Source organism: Globicephala melas, chromosome 5 (genome assembly GCF_963455315.2).
Source record: "Globicephala melas chromosome 5, mGloMel1.2, whole genome shotgun sequence".
Classification (NCBI taxonomy): domain Eukaryota; kingdom Metazoa; phylum Chordata; class Mammalia; order Artiodactyla; family Delphinidae; genus Globicephala; species Globicephala melas.
The window spans coordinates 7525245-7543728 of NC_083318.1; the positions used below are offsets into that span (position 1 = coordinate 7525245).

The 18484-nt window shown below is 33.6% G+C and overlaps 1 long non-coding RNA gene across 1 annotated transcript in view; it reads right to left on the minus strand.

The window, feature by feature from the left end:
- Window positions 1–641: 641 nt before the first annotated feature.
- LOC132597307 (uncharacterized) overlaps window positions 642–18484 on the minus strand; it is a 51321-nt gene continuing 33478 nt past the window's right edge. The window contains exons 2-3 of the long non-coding RNA XR_009563849.1: window positions 4843–4976; window positions 642–807 (exon numbers count right to left, since the gene is read on the minus strand). This is a non-coding gene — a long non-coding RNA (uncharacterized lncRNA). The remainder of the gene's footprint in view (window positions 808–4842; window positions 4977–18484) is intronic.

Genomic DNA, 18484 nt, shown 5'->3' on the forward strand with positions numbered 1-18484 from the left:
TCAGGTTTTTAATCTCCTGTGATCACATCTATGCCACTTTAGCTGCAAATATCTAGAAATATTTCACCTGTAAAATATTAAATTAAGTTATCCTCTCCTCCTATAATACCTTCCAACATCTATATTTAATATTTTAGAAGCCAAATATTTCAGAGGGATGACACTATAGTATATCATTTGCAGTTGTTAGCTCTAACACATACTCCGATGCTCTACCTTCTCTCTCGTGGGGCCTTCACTCCAATGACCCTTTACTTTCATCAGTCACTTTACTTCATCTTTAGATGTCATTAAATGGAAGTTTAGGTTAACCTTCTACCCTCTGACTATTTGTCCTTTTTGCATATCTGTCCTGTAAAATCTTAACTTTCAGTGAATTCAACAGTCTTCCTACCTATACATAGACCGACGACACTTTTTCCACACAGTAGATTAGAACCATTGGGACCACTGCAATTGTATGTTCATTTTGTGTTCACCATTGATAGGCCCTCAGTGTTACCCATCAATCCTACTATAACAATCACCCCACAGAGAAGGGATACATTTTCCACCACCCCACCAAACATTTGGTTTGGGTACTGAGGCTGATAATGTCACACAAGCACCAAGATGGTATGAAAGGTTTATTACTCACAAAATGGTCCTTTCTGGGAGACAGCAGAGCAGGCCTCTGAAGCTGGTCCAAAAATGGCTCAAGAAGTCAGGAAAAGAGAACTGACTTGAGGGAATTCCTTGGCGGTCCAGTGGTTGGATCTCCCCCACTTCCACCGCAGTGGGGTACAAGTTTGATCCCTGGTCGGGGAACTAAAATCCCACAAGAAGCCCGGCACAACCAAAAAAAAAGAGAAAGAAAATTGAAAATTGATTTGAGGTTTTATAGTGGTTAGAGGGTGGGTCCAGGGTGACGATTCAGCATGTACTCTGGATGGCACTTACATGATTAAACTTGCCCACAAAGTCAATGGAGGATGTACCCAGGATTCCTTATTAGCCTGGCGGATGGGGTAGAAGGGAAAGAGGGAGGGGTGTGGTTTTAAAGCTGTCAGTAGTTTATTGTCACTGCTAGATCAGACTCTATCACATCTACTACTATTGCTTGTTACTATCTGCTTGGTTTTCTCCTCCCTATGATGGTTAGAACATTTACATTCTTTCAAATGTCACTAACCTTTATCTGAACTTTCAACTGACTCCTGATTTAGAGAAAATTGAAGTTATAACATGGGAACTCTTTAAAGATCTCTCTCCTCCTACATCCAAAATTACAGCTACCTGCCTTCATAGCCACTGTTGCTTTTTCTTTCCTCTCTCATCCTTGTTCTGATTGCATCCCCCATCACATTCTCAGGGACGTGGTTTGATTATCTCTTCTGTCCTGTCAGTACTTATGAAAAATAGAGTTTCAAACTCTCTTTCAATTGAAGCATAAGAAAAATAGAAAAGTCTATAACAGATATTTGTAAACCATTGGGAATACCACATACTTCTATGTGACCTTCATTCAGTTCTGTTGTTCACCTGACATTGATTTCAGCGTGTGGTGTAAGATTGGGTCAGTTTTAAATGACAGAACTCTTAGTTGTTACAAAAATACATAAACAGACTGGAAAAAGGAAATGACTATTATAAAAAGGAATAAAGAGGTACAACAAGAAGGTAACATTTGAGTTAAATCATGATTCCTCAGGAGATAGATGGCAACAAATAAGGAAGGGCCCAGGGACTAGCAATAGTGAAAATCATTTCCCAGACTGTGTGAGAATCATTTCCCCCACTCTGTGTGCTACCAGAGGGAGTAGTATTATTAGAAGAGATGGTCACAGAATGAATCTTAAGGCAAAATAACCAGCACAGATTGTAAAGGAAATAATAGGCAAAAGTGAAAATTTTGGGAGAGATTTCTATATGGGAAAATTCAATGAACAATGTTTCTTGAAAGAATGGCAAATGTAGTCGACTGCATGAAAAGACTGGTCTATTAAACAAAACCAAAATATGCATGTGGAAAAAACAATGTGAGGGGAATCCAGATAATGAAAGAGAACTAAAGAAGAGCTTAAATGTATAAAATCTAAATTGTGCGTTTTATATGTTACAAAATAGAACATTTAGTGATAGATGTATAAACCATATTTGAGAAATTCTAATTGGTATGGACCATATTAGAAACGAGAGCAGCAGAAACACCACAGACAACTCTAATGTGACTGTCCAGGCATAGAAGATTACTGACTGTCAACGATAATGGCTAAGAAGTGGAAAGTATCAATTGGTAAGAAATTGTGGAGGACAAAAGTACTTGGCATATTTAAAGTATTAATGTGGTAGGTGAGAAAAGAGAAAGAAACAAGTATTTTGGAGTGAAAATGACCAGTCTAATTTTTAGATAAGTCACAGGTGGAACTGAGTATATAATTATGATAGGACAATATCTGGGCTAGAGGCAGCTTTTGGAACTGTCTCTTGATAGATATATAGTCAGAGAGCACAGATTCTCTAAGGGCCTTATTATAAAGAAATATCAACAGACGGCCAAGGACTGAACTTACTTAGGTGTTCTTAAAGCATGGAGTCCTGAAAAATCCAGTGAGATGACAGAGTAGTCAACATTATCAGATAATGTTGGAAAGATTTTTTTAAAATGAGTATAAAATTGTGTAATTTTCAAAGTGACATAATTGGTGACTTATTTATTAATACAGTCATAAATTAAAATGATTGTATTCATTTCTTTTAATTGAAAAGTATTGTCTGGTTTAGCCCCTGCCCTCATGGGACACATATATAATGGCAGAAAGATGAATATATAAACAAATATTGTGAAATATTATCTTAGAGTATCTCATTCTGCTTAGTATTAAAATTAATAAATTGCTAATTTAACGAGAAATACTTAAAAGAAATCTCTATAATTTTATTTTACTTTATTTGAAATTTACTCTTTCCGGTAACTATTCTCATATTTATTGTAGCTCATTGTGACAATAAAATAAGAGTGGGTGTAAATTGAAAATTCATCGCTGACATGTAATTAGGAATAATTTTTCATTTATGAGGTTTCTGAATAGGGTTTTTAATACCATCTTAGTATTTACTAGATGGGTAGAAAATTACAGCAAATCTTATAGTTTCAAAAATAAAAAAGAGAACATTGGAAATTCAAACTTTAAAGGAATGTGATTGAAAAACCAAATTATTATTGTGTTGGCCATCATTACAGTTATCTATAATAGAAAGTTGTAGGCATTGTATGGCAACAATAGATAGCAATTGTTTAATTCAATGCATATCACAAATTATAAATCTCAATATGTAAAACTAATATTTTCATTCAATGCCCATCATTCCATTTTCAACTAGGAAGAGAAACTTTGTCTTTATTTTGACAGTAAAAAGCAAGAGGTGGGTTTTTTGTTGTTGTTTTTTTAAATAACTCGATAGTATACACACACTTATGGCAATATGGATTATAACTTAGGATTTCTTAGTAGGTAATAAGTTGCACATATTTTCATGGAAAGGTGATAAATAAAGACATGTTACAAACTATAGGAGTAATAAAATTAAGATGATAAATATAGAATTAATTTTCTTAAGAAGTAGAACACTGCATGTGGTACATTTTAGCCATCATTTTCTCTCTTAAATATTCCTTGTTATTAAGCTACATATTAAAAATATTTATTTAAAATTAAATTTTATTATCTTCTTTCAAATTTACTATCTACAAACCTCAAAATTATTAGAAGTATAGAGAACAGCATCTTATTTATCCCCAGTAATTAAAAAAATTTTTTTGCTTAGAAAGGACAAATAATAAAACACTTTTTAATATTTTAATAGTACAAATATAGATGCAAAAATAGACAGAATATGGTTATTATTTGGCTAAACAAAGATTAGAATTGATGAGGTTGTTCTTACTTTACTGTCAATTTTTTCCCTGTAGTAATTGGTATTTGTTTTTGCTATGTAGTTTAAGCATAGAGTGGGGAGGTTAAGTGAAATCAAGCAACACTATCCTGAAAATATTTCATTAAAAGAATTTAGGACAAGGATTTGATTTATTCAGTCCTTTTTTTTTTTTTTTAACACAGATTCCTCAACACTCAACTATAATCTGTATCAGTGTAGGCCCCTTTCCACTCCCATTTCTTTGAATTATTATTTTAGAAATTACTTTTCTTAGTGTTTTTTTTTCTTATATATATTTCCTTTTGTCACACTGAGTTCTGTTTTCCATGGTTTGCAGTGTTATGCTGCCAAAGGAAGCCAATGTTTTGATAGTTTAAAAGTGTCTCTCATTACTAAAAATAATTTATTATTGACTCCAAGGAAAGCATTTGGGTAGGGAATAAAAGGATGGGGAATCTATTAAAGATAATTTCCCGGGCTTCCCTGGTGGCGCAGTGGTTGGGAGTCCGCCTGCCGATGCAGGGGACACGGGTTCGTGCCCCGGTCCGGGAGGATCCCGCGTGCCGCGGAGCGGCTGGGCCTGTGAGCCATGGCCGCTGAGCCTGCACGTCCGGAGCCTGTGCTCCACGACGGGAGAGGCCACAGCAGTGAGAGGACCGCGTACTGCAAAAAAAAAAAAAAAAAAAAAAAAAGATAATTTCTCATCTGACTGTACTTGGGGCAAGCTAAAAGCGTGAGAAAAAGACAAATGCAAGAATCTGGGTTCAAGCGTGATGGCTCAAAGTCAATAAGATGGTGAAGGGATTTCTGCATGTAAGAAACACTGAGGTTGGTTCGTGGAATTCTTGCTTTATTTTGTAGGAAATCTGTATTCTTCACCATACGAAAAACAGTATCCGTAAGCTCCAAAGCATGTTCTCTTACCTCAGTCCAGGTTTTACAGAACTCTGTGTCTTGTGATTTTCATGGATTGTAATTTGGTGTTATAATTTCTTTCTCTCTCTCTTGATTTCTCTTTCTCTCTCTCTCATCTTGTGTCTTTCAATGTTTCACTCCCTCTGGAAGAGTTTAAAATAACTTTAAGGCTGTGGAACAACTGGGACACTTTTAAATTGTTGGTGACATCATAATTTGACATAATCACTTTGAAACAAATGTTCAGAAGTACATACTTTCAAAAATTAAAGATAGATATTTTAAATGAACTAATTAACCTAACTAACCTGCTTCTAGATATATAACAAAAAACAAACGTAACTTAAAAAAAGGAAGCTCTAATGTCTAACAAAAAATGTACAAAAATGTTCATAGGTGTTTATTTTAATAGACAAAACATAGAAACAACCTAATATCCATCAATATTAGACTGGGTAATTTTATTTTATTTTTTTACAGAGGAATACCACACAGCAATACTCATGCACATAAAAGCAAATAGGAAGATAACATTCATAATAGATTCTTTAGAGAAATCCAACACAAGAAAGTATTCCGTATGATTCTATCCAGGTGGAATCAGAAATAGGCATCGCTAATTGCTAATCTATGGTGATCACAGTCAGAAGAGTGGTTACTTTAGAGCTAACACTAACATACGTCAAAGAGCCCTCCAGTATAGTGGGGTTATTCTACACTTTGATCTGTTACATAAATCTATATGCATGTAAAAGTTCAACAATCAGTACACTAAATATTTGTGGATTTTAATATAAATAAGATATACTTTTATAAAGTCAATCAAAACTGCACTTCTTTGGAACATAACCTGGAAAAATAGCAGGCTCTTTAGATAAGTCTATACATATAGCATGGTATCAGAATAAAATTTGAAAGCTATTTTTGCTGGATATAGAATTCAAGTTTGGTATTTTCTCTTTCAGTATTTTAAAGATATTATATCTCTGTCTTCTCACTTTCATTGTTTCTGACAAGAAATACACTGCTATCTTTGTATTTGTTCCTGAATATAGGACTTCTTTTATTCTCTAGCTGCTCTTAGGATTTTCTCTTCTTCCCTAATTTTGGGAGAGTTGATTATGATATGATATGGCTTGATATAGTTTTCATTGTGTTTCTTGGGCTGAAGATTAAGGTTTTTGGATCTGTGGGTTTATAGTTTTAATCAAATTCAGAAAAATCTTAGGCACTACTTCTTTACATATTTTTGCTTTTCCTTCTTTTAGAAACTCAAATCACCTATATATAAATATGTATATGTAATATATATACATATATACATTATGTATGTACATATATGGCTGCTTGAGTGTTTCACAGTTCATTGAAACTCTGTTAAAATTTTGTTGAGGGGGTGTCTCTTTTTCTCCCTGTGTTTATTTTGGATACTTTCTATTGCTACGTCTTCAAGTCTACTTAGTTTTTAAGCCTTTAAAACCACTTGAAACCACCCCTGCCTCTTTCCATTTAGTAACTTCAGGAAGCATAAGCAACTAATTAATTTAACAAGCATATATTGTGATCAGAAAACCCATTCATGTGGCATTCTGAATGGACATGAGCAATGGAAATTTAAGGTACACAAATATAAAAAGTATTCATTATATCATTTACGTTTATTGTTCTCAATCATCTAGAAAGTCAGAATGACATATTGCAACATTGTAAAAAGGAAACTAAATATAGATTAAATATGGAATTGGTTTCTTAAAGTTATGTAAAATATAATATCCTTTCTGATATATCTCAGTATATAATTTTCTCAACAAAGAACTGCTAATATGCCAATTTAATGATTTCAGCTGGTTAATGAAAAGTGATGGGAACACATGTGTTCAGAAAACCAAACAAAGGAATCATTTGTCTTTTTCCTCTGATTCTGAGTAAACTGAAACATGCCTTCAGCCCTACTGAGCTGTTTTCTTTGACTATCCTTCAAGAGATACAACTAAATTGCTTCCCCTGAGCCAGTTATGAGTGATTTCTGCTGTGGGAGGGCACTCTCTCCACTATATCAAAAAAGGACTTTAAAAGGAAGGGCATTTGCATGAGAGAAAGAACACAAAGAAAAAAAGTACGCTGCTCCTAGTGTCCTCAAAAACTTTTAACTTCAGGTAAAGTTAAACCAGCTCAAAAACATAAATTTCTTTCATACCTTGAGGCATTCATTGCCTAAGTTAAATGTCACGAATAAGCTCCAATAAGCAAACACATTTAGTTTTTGTAGGTGGCTAGTGGACTTCCCTACTTAATTTTAATAATGTTTAGGAGAAAAATTATTGATTTCAATTCCCCCTCTTCTTTTAAGATCTATAATGGTTATATTTTATAGCAGTGAGTTGGGGGTCTGTAGGGGAGAGGCTTTTCACCTTCTCACAATTGCAGTTGTTTTAAAAATAGGTTTGGAATGTCTTATTTTCTTACTGTTTTATTCTTGGTAAAAGCACCTGAAAGTGTTCAGCTTCTCACTGGAGTCCTGTTTTTTAAAAAACACGTTATGAATATAATAAAACATATGCATTTTTCTTCAACCTAGAAAAGTTTTTCGTCATAACAAGAACATGATGATGATGATTATTAGGTACAACAATAAAAGCATGATTTAAGGCACACTCTTGGTTTTAGTTATGTAATCCCATTTTAAGTAATGGTGCCAGAATCAGAATAAAGAGTATAAGCAGGAAAGCCTGTGGTATTTACTAATGACTAAGCTTCAGTCAACCTCTCAGATCATCTTGATATTAAGTTATGAATCTCTCTGATAGATGCTCCTAACCCAGCTCTGACAAAGATCCTAAAATAAAGTACAGCAGTACCACATTATTTCCTCATTGTAACCCAGTTTCCTTGGCATAAAAAGCCTCTATGCCAAATAGGATACCAGGGCAACAGACAATGTAAGAAAAAAACAGAAAGGAGGCAAAGGTGTTTGGGGAATCTGTTTCAGAGTACATTTATGTGGTCCCAAGCTATACGTTTATTCTTATTTTTTCTTCTAAATAGAGGGAACGAATGGTAGAGGTGTATATTATCAGAACAATGTACTGTGACTGACCAGTGACCCAATGTGAGAAAGGTAATACCCCATATTTCAGGATACTGATAAGACTAGAGAATGTAGCACAACTGACCAGTTACCTAGAACTATTATCAGTATTCTCTTGGTGAGCATTGTATTAACCGCTGGTAATGACGGGGGCACCTTCAAAAGCCCTTATGCCTTGTTCATAAATACATCCAGTAGAGTTGGCAAGCCATCATGTAATTACATATAAGAACAAAACCAACTGTTCATGAACTCACAAGAGGTCAACCAAGGAATAGTATGTAATATCGTTTAGACTTGGGGAGGACCAAATGGAGTAACTTCTTCAAAAGTTCCACAGAAATGATTTTAATCTTTAAAATATTATTTGAAACATTTCTTATGATGTTAATTTATATACATATATATTATGTAAATTAATAAATATTAATTTACTATCTAGGACTTTGTTTTGAAAAAACAAACAAAGTTGACAAATCCAAAGGAGAAGTGGCTTTAAAAGTCACTAATGTACATAAGGAAACAGATCATTCCTTTCTGTCCTTCCTTTTCTCTTTCTTCCTTCATTTAATAAACCTTTATTGAATATTTGTTCAGAGGTAGGCACCAGATATAAAATGACAAAGAAATCATGGCTGATGTTGTTGGGAGATCACAGTCTAGTAAAGGAGCTGTAATGAAGTGTACCATAATTGCTATAGAAATCAAATTGACACAAGAATACTTTTATTATCCATTTACAAACAAAACTAAAATGAGGCATCTCTTCACACTGATCAGGAAGGCTGTAATGAAAATGTCTACAAATAATAAATGATGGAGGGGGTGTGGAGAAAAGGGAACCCTCCTACACTGTTGGTGGGAACGTAAATTGGTAGAGCCACTATGGAGAACAGTATGGAGATTCCTTAAAAAACTAAAAATAGAGCTACCATTTGATCCTGCAATCCCACTCCTGGCATACATCTGGAGAAAACCATAACTCAAAATGATACATGCACCCCAATGTTCATTGCAGCACTATTTACAATAGCCAAGACGTGGAAGCAACCTAAATACCTATCAACAGATAAATGGGTAAAGAAGATATGATATATTTATACAATGGAATATAACTCAGCCATAGAAAAAAGAATGAAATAATGCCATTTGCAGCAGCATGGATGGACCTAGAGATTATTATACTAAGTGAAGTAAGACAAACAGAGAAAGACAAATATCATATGATATCACTTGTATGTAAAATCTAAAAAAAATGATACAGATGAACTTATATACAAAACAGAAATAGACTCATAGACATAGAAAACAAACTTATTGTTACCAAAGGGTAAAGGGAGGAGGGATAAATTAGGAGTTTGGGATTTACATAAACACACTACTATACATGAAATAGATAACAAACAAGGACCTGCTGTATAGCACAGGGAATTATACTCAATATTTTTTAATAACCTATAAGGAAAATAATATGAAAAAATATATATAACTGAATCACTTTGCTGTACACCTGAAACTAACACAACATTGTAAATCAACTATGCTTCAAAAATACAAAACAACACAAAGTTCCTGGATAGAACAGTTAAGTTTTTAAAAAAATTCTTATTAATAATTTGATTATATTTCTTTCACAAAATATAACATTAATCAGCAACTTTGTAAATATTGACCAAAGGAAATTATAAATATATCATTCAACGATCTGGGCTAAAAATGGCTGGACACTTGGAGCAATAGAAATAATGAAGGCATGTGGGAAAGCTTGCATTCAGGTATATTTATGACAATATTGAGTGTTCTTGTAAATATCTGGATAGCCATTTTCCTTTTATAGAGGAAATAGAGTTTTATGATGAAATCAAGACTCCTATGCTTCAATGAGATTTGGTTATACAAGACATGTGATTGAATAAATTCATATTTTTTCCTTAAAAAAATCACTTGATTCTTTTTCTGAGACAGACTAAGACATTTTTAAGACTCTTATAATCACAGAGACTGACAAAAATATGTGAAATCTCTGAATATTTACTTCCACATTGTCTTTGATGGTGTTGCTCATTAAGTTACAGTTTTTCTTGTTATGAAGGTGTGAAAAGCCTACCTTAGACTGAACAATATATTATTTGAGAGTGAATCTGTCACATAGTATGCCATGAGACTATGCTGATAATATTAATATTAGGCCTGGAAATAACAAGTTATCTTTATGCACTGTTTATGTACATTACTTTGGATAGCTATAGGGTTGATGGACATAACGTCCATTAAATATTCTGGTTAAAGTAGTAACTGCATCTTTTTTTTTTTAACATCTTTATTGGAGTATAATTGCTTTACAATGGTGTGTTCATTTCTGCTTTATAACAAAGTGAATCAGTTATACATATACATATGTTCCCATCTCTCTTCCCTCTTGCGTCTCCCTCCCTCTCACCCTCCCTATCCCACCCCTCTAGGTGGTCACAAAGCACTGAGCTGATCTCCCTGTGCTATGCGGCTGCTTCCCACTAGCTATCTATTTTACACTTGGTAGTGTATATATGTCCATGCCACTCTCTCAGTTTGTCCCAGCTTACCTTACCCCTCCCCGTATCCTCAAGTCCATTCTCTAGTAGGTCTGTGTCTTTATTCCTGTCTTGCCCCTAGGTTCTTCATGACAATTTTTTTTTTTTTTAGATTCCATATATGTGTGTTAGCATACAGTATTTGTTTTTCTCTTTCTGACTTACTTCACTCTGTATGACAGACTCTAGGTCCATCCACCTCACTACAAATAACTCAGTTTCGTTTCTTTTTATGGCTGAGTAATATTCCATTGTATATATGTACCAAATCTTCTTTATCCATTCATCTGTTGATGGACACTTAGGTTGCTTCCATGTCCTGGCTATTGTAAATAGAGCTGCAATGAAGCTTGTGGTACATGACTCTTTTTGAATTATGGTTTTCTCAGGGTATATGCCCAGTAGTAGAATTGCTGGGTCATATGGTAGTTCTATTTTTAGTTTTTTAAGGAACCTCCATACTGTTCTCCATAATGGCTGTATCAATTTATATTCCCACCAACAGTGCAAGAGGGTTCCCTTTTCTCCACACCCTCTCCAGCATTTATTGTTTGTAGGTTTTTTAATGATGGCCATTCTGACCAGTGTGAGATGATATCTCATTGTAGTTTTCATTCGCTTTTCTCTAATGATTAATGATGTTGAGCATTCTTTCAGTGTTTGTTGGCAATCTGTATATCTTCTTTGGATAAATGTCTATTTAGGTCTTCTGCCCATTTTTGTACTGGGTTGTTTGTTTTTTTGATATTGAGCTGCATGAGCTGCTTGTAAATTTTGGAGATTAATCCTTTGTCAGTTGCTTCATTTGCAAATATTTTCTCCCATTCTGAGGGTTGTCTTTTTGTCTTATTTATGGTTTCCTTTGCTGTGCAAACGCTTTTAAGTTTCATTGGTCCTATTTGTTTATTTTTGTTTTTATTTCCATTTCTCTAGGAGGTGGGTCAAAAAGGATCTTGCTGTGATTTATGTCATAGAGTGTTCTGCCTATGTTTTCCTCTAAGAGTTTGATAGTGTCTGGTCTTACATTTAGGTCTTTAATCCATTTTGAGTTCATTTTTGTGTATGGTGTTAGGGAGTGTTCTAATTTCATTCTTTTACATGTACCTGTCTAGTTTTCCCAGCACCTCTTATGGAAGAGGCTGTCTTTTCTCCACTGTATATTCTTGCCTCCTTTATGAAAGATAAGGTGACCATATGTGCATGGGTTTATCTCTGGGATTTCTATCCTGTTCCATTGATTTATATTTCTGTTTCTGTGACAGTACCATACTGTCTTGATTAGTGTAGCTTTGTACTATAGTCTGAATTCAGGGAACCTGATTCTTCCAGCTCCATTTTTCTTTCTCAAGATTGCTTTGGCTATTTGGGGTCTTCTGTATTTCCATACAAATTGTGTAAATTTTTGTTCTAGTTCTGTGAAAAATGCCAGTGGTAGTTTGATAGGGATTGCATTGAATCTGTAGATTGCTTTGGGTAGTAGAGTCATTTTCAAAATGTTGATTCTTCCAATCCAATAACATGGTATATCTCTCCATCTATTTGTATCATCTTTAATTTCTTTCATCAGTGTCTTATAATTTTCTACATAGATGTCTTTTGTCTCCTTAGGTAGGTTTATTCCTAGATATTTTATTCATTTTGTTGCAATGGTAAATGGGAGTGTTTTCTTTATTTCACTTTCAGATTTTTCATCATTAGTGTATAGGAATGCAAGAGATTTCTGTGCATTAATTTTGTATCCTGCTACTTTACCAAATTCATTGATTAGCTCTAGTAGTTTTCTGGTTGCATCTTTAGGATTCTCTATGTATAGTATTATCTCATCTGCAAACAGTGACAGCTGTACTTCTACTTTTCCAATTTGGATTCCATTTATTTCTTTCTCTTCTCTGATTGCTGTGGCTAAAACTTCCAAAACTATGTTGAAAAATAGTGGTGAGAGTGGACAACCTTGTCGTGTTCCTGATCTTAGTGGAAATGGTTTCAGTTTTTCACAATTGAGGATGATGTTGGCTGTGGGTTTGTCATATATGGCCTTTATTATGTTGAGGAAAGTTCCCTCTATGCCTACTTTCTGGAGGGTTTTTATCATAAATCGTTGTTGAATTTTGTCAAAAGCTTTCTCTGCATCTATTAAGATGATCATATGGTTTTTCTTCTTCAATTTGTTAATATGGTGTATCACATTGATTGATTTGCGTATATTGAAGAATCCTTGCATTCGTGGGATAAGCCCCACTTGATCATGGTGTATGATCCTTTTGATGTGCTGCTGGATTCCGTTTGCTAGTATTTTGTTGAGGATTTTTGCATCTATGTTCATCAGTGATATTGGCCTGTCGTTTTCTTTCTTTGTGACATCTTTGTCTGGTTTTGGTATCAGGGTGATGGTGGCCTCATAGAATGAGTTTGGGAGTGTTCCTCCCTCTGCTATATTTTGGAAGATTTTGAGAAGGATAGGTGTTACCTCTTCTCTAAATGTTTGATAGAATTCACCTGTGAAGCCATCTGGTCCTGGGCTTTTGTTTGTTGGAAAATTTTTAATCACAGTTTCAATTTCAGTGTTGTGATTGGTCTGTTCATATTTTCTATGTCTTCCTGGTTCAGTCTTGGAAGGTTGTGCATTTCTAAGAATTTGTCCATTTCTTCCAGGTTGTCCATTTTATTGGCATATAGTTGCTTGTAGTAATCTCTCATGATCCTTTGTATTTCTGCAGTGTCAGTTGTAACTTCTCCTTTTTCATTGCTAATTCTATTGATTTGAGTCTTCTCCCTTTTTTTTTTCTTGATGAGTCTGGCTAATGGTTTATCAGTTTTGTTTATCTTCTCAAAGAACCAGTTTTTATTTTTATTGATCATTGCTAATGTTTCCTTCATTTCTTTTTCATTTATTTCTGATCTGATCTTTATGATTTCTTTTCTTCTGGTAACTTTGAGGCTTTTTTTGTTCTTCCTTTTCTAATTGCTTTAGGTGTAAGGTTAGGTTGTTTATTTGAGATGTTTCTCGTTTCCTAAGGTAGGATTGTATTGCTATAAACTTCCCTCTTAGAACTGCTTTTGCTGCATCCCATAGGTTTTGGGTCGTAGTGTTTTCATTGTCATTTGTTTCTAGGTGTATTTTGATTTCCTATTTGATTTCTTCAGTGATCTCTTGGTTATTAAGTAGTGTATTGTTTAGCCTCCATGTGTTTGTATTTTTTACAGGTTTTTTTCCTGTAATTGATATCTAGTGTATTAACTGTATCTTAATCAAGATTAAAGATTCTAAAATTTATTATATAGCTATAGAAATTTAGATTTTCATTTTGCTATAGAGAGCAATGGGAGAGAACAGAGAACCCAGAAAGAGACCCACATAAATATTCTTAACTTATTTTTTTAAATAGACAAAGTTTTTTTCAGAGCAGCTTTAGGTTCACAGCACAATTAGGTGGAAAGTACAGAAGGTTTCTGTATACCACCTGATTCCATCCATGCACAGTCTTCCCTCACTCTCAACATCTCCCAGGAGAGTGGTGCTACTTTTGTAACAATCAATGAAGCTACCTTGACACATCACTATCATTCAAAGTTGATAGTTTACATTAGGGTTCACTCTTGATGAAGTGTATTCTATGGGTTTTGATAAATGTATAATGACACATGTCCATTATTTTAGCATTATACAGAATTGTTTTGCTGCCATAAAAATCTTCTTGTGATCCATCCAACTTATTCTTGACAGAAATGCAAAAGGGATTCAACTCAGGAGCCAGCGCCTTTAAAACAAATGGTAGTGGAGCAGCTGAGTATCCACAGGCATATAAAATAAATTTGACCCAAACTTCACACCAAAATAATAAGTCAAAATGAATTGTAGAATTAAATGTAAGATAAAAACTTTAAAACTTTCAAAAGAAAATAAAGGAGAAAATCTTTGGGAACTAGGGCTTGGAGAACAGTTCCTAGACTTGATACCAGAAACAAGATCCTTAAAGAAAACACAATACATTGGACTTTATTAAAAACAAAACAAAACAAAAATTTGTTCTGAAAAATACCCTGTTAAGAGCAGCTATAAACTAAGAGAAAGTATTTATAATGCACATATCTGATGATGGACTCATATCTCGAATACATAAAAAACTCGCAGAACTCACAAGTAAAAATCAAACAAGCAAAAAATCCAACTCAAAAAATGAGCAAAAGACATGAAGAGACATTTTACTGAAGAGGATATGTGGATGCCAAGTAAGCACATGAGAAGATGTTCAAGATCACTATCCATTAGGGAAATGTAAAGCAAAACCACAGAGAGACATCATACATACCTATTAGAATACATAAAACAAATAAACAAATAACAGTGGCAATACCAAATGCTGGTAAGAATGGAGAAACTGGATTTCTCATATGTTGGTGTTGGTGATGTAAAATGATACAGAAATTCTAAAAAATATTTTGTAGCTTCCTTAAAAAAATAAAGCATACATGTACCACATGGCCTGGCCATCTCTCTTTGGGGCATTTATTCTGGAAAAATGAAGTTATGTCCACACAAAAACTTATAAACGATTGTTCATGTAAGTTTCATTTGTAATAGCCAAAAACTGAAAACAATCCAAATGTCCTACAATAGGCAAACTGTTAAACAAACTGGTGTATTCATCCCATTAAATACTACTTAACAGTAAAGAAAATTGAAGTATTGATACACATAACAACTTGAGTGGATCTCAAGAGAATTATGCTGAGTATAAAAAGCCAAGCTCAAAAGTTTAAGTACTGTATGATTCTAACCTTGTAACATTTTCCAAATGACAAATTACAGAGACGGAGAACAAATCAGTCATTGCCAGGGTTTAGGGATGGTGGGGTAAGAGGACAGATGTGACTATGAAGTGTAGCATGAGAAAGATCTTTGTAATGATGAAATAGTTCTGCATCTTGATTGCAGTGGTGGTAACATAAATCTACACATCTGATACGAGAAGGTGGAACTATTCATACACATTGTATCAATGTCAGTTTCATGGTTTTGATATTGCACTAGTGAGGTGTAACCATTGGAGCAAACTAAGTGGAGAGTACATGGGGTCTCTGAAACTTCCTATGTATCTACGATTAGTTTAAAATAAAAAGTTAAAAGAATAGTATTTTATTTAACCCAATGTCCAAAATATTATTTCACTGTATAATCAAGACAAAAGGTATCAATGGAAAAATAAAACAAATTCCCACATTATATTTAAGTTTATTTTTGATCTACTCTTCCATTAATCTATGTGTGGATCCTCTCACTAATACCACACTATCTTGATTATTGTAGATTTACAGTATAATTTGAGATCAAGTAGTGATAGGTCTTCAACTGTAGGTTGACCTTTTAATTCTGTGATCAGAAAACGTTCTGATTTATTATATCTACCCAAGCATACTTTATACTAAAGACTTCAAATTCACTTTCTTTTCTATGTTCTATGTCTGATTTCATTTAGCCAAATTGTCCAAAATAACCCATTACAAGTTCTGTTATGAGCCTAAATGACACATTTACATATTTCAGTAATAAAATACAAAATGTTGATAATAAAGTTACAAAAAAGAAGCTATGCACCAAAATTTAAAACAAACTATTTCTAATGATCAAACATGCAAGCAAAGGTTAATGTGGAAAAAAAAATGTTAAGGGAACTCCAAACCCATATTAACTTTCCTCTTGTGAGTTATATTTGAAGAAGTGTGGGCAATGTGGCCATATGTATCCTGGAACACCATTGTGATATTTCTCAGAACAAACTGAAATTTAGTATCATATATGTAAATCTTGAATTCTGTCCAAGAGAGTGTAATCACTAAAGTTCCAAAATAATTCAATGTATTAGACCTATAATGTACTCCCAAGAGGAGAATTAAAATAGATTTTCAACTTCTTTTGAATTTAATTTTACAAAATACTTCAAATACAAGTTATGAGTACATTAATCTGACATAAAAATTTGTGTGTGAATACAAAAATAATAAGAAATGAAATTATTTTCTTTTCTTCCCTGGCTATCTCCCTTGATTTTCAACTTCCAGTCTCTGGAGGTCCATGTTAGTGATGGGACTGTAATAGAATTTTCTGCACTTTGAGAATGTTCAGCACATAAGTTAAGGAAATTGATAATTATATAATTTAAATAGGTTTATAACAACTATTTATATGACAATATTGTTAAAATTGTGGTACCCTTTAAATATATTTGTCAACTTCTTTGATACTCTTTCTTCTGAGGAAGTAGCATACTATAGCCACAGTAATTGCAACATGATATAACACAGTTCTTAGTAAAAACAAACATGGTACTAAGCCCATTGCTTTTGCAATGTTAAACATTTGTCAAACTCCGTATGACAGCTTTTACAAATATTTGAATAATTAGTCTATACTCATTACTTCCTTTATTTATGGATCAGTGGAATAGAAGAGAACCCACAAGTAAAGCCTCACAAATAAGCCCAACTAACTTTTGACAAAGGTGCTAAAGCACAGTTCAGTGGCGGAGGAAGAATAATTATTTCAACACTTAGTGCTGAAGCAAATTAGATATCCATAGATAAAACAAAATGAAACAAAACAAAAATTTTGACCTAAACATCACACCTTATACAAATATTTACTCAAAATGAATTACCGACTTCAATGTAAAAGATAAAACTAAACCTTTTAGAAATAAGTATAGAAAACCTTCTGCCTGGGGCTAGGTGAATAGTTCTTGGAATTGGCATCAAAACATGGCACATACAAGAAAAAAAGATAAATTAGCCCTCATGAAAATTAAAATTTTTGCTCTACAAAGGACCATTTGAAGAGATTGAAAAGACAAACTAGAAGTTGGGAGAAAATATTCACGAACCACATATCTGACAATGGTCTTATACCTAGAATATATAAAGAGTTCTCAAAATTCCACAGTAAAAAAATGATGCAATTAAAAATGCTCAAAAGACATGAACAAATATTTCAGTGGACAAAACATACAGATGGAAAAGAGATTCAACATCATTAACTATTTGTAAAATGCCAATTAAAACCTCAGAGAAAGATGATTACACATGTTTCACAAAGGCAAAAAAATGATAATGCAAAATGCTGGTGAGGATGCAGAGAAACTGGATCACTCATATATTTCTGGTGGGAATGTTAAATGGTGTGTGGCCACTATGGAAACACGTATGACAGTTTCTTACAAAACTAAACATGTGTCTCCAATAGGACTGAGAAATTGTACTCTTGTACATTTATCCCAGAGAAATAAAAACTTATATCCATTCAACACCTGGAGACAACCCAAATGTCCTTTAATTAGTGAATGTTAAACAAACTGTGGTACATTTCAATAATGAAATGCTACTCAGTAATAATTTTTTAAAAAGGACTATTAATACATGCAACAACTTAGATGATTCAGAATTATGTTAAGTGAAAAAAGCCAATTTCAAAATATTATACAAATGATTCCACTTATACAACATTCTTGAAACGACAAAAGTATAAGATGGAGAGCAGAGTAAAGGGATTGGTGGAGGGAGGGTCATGTTGTGACTATAAGGTAGCACAATTAATTCTTGTGATGGAACTCTTCTGTATCTTGACTTGGGTGGTGATCACAAGAATGTACATTTTTGATAAGAGTACATAGAACAAAACACACACATACACACACACATAGGAGGGAGTGTATGTTAACCGGGGGGAATCAAAATCAGGTCTGTGAATTATATAAATGTCAGCTTATTCACTGTAATATTATAATTATGCAAGATACCATCATTGGGGGAAACTGGGTGCAAGGAATATTTGGTGTCTGTTATTTCCTGCAACTGCATTTGAATCTAATGTCATGTCAATGCAAAAAAAAAAATTAAAAATAGATGGAAATTAAAATTATAGAAGTAAAAATCAGTGTAGCTATTAAATGTTATCATATGTCTAGTCTTTTCAAATGTTGAGTAAAGAATTTTTAGTATA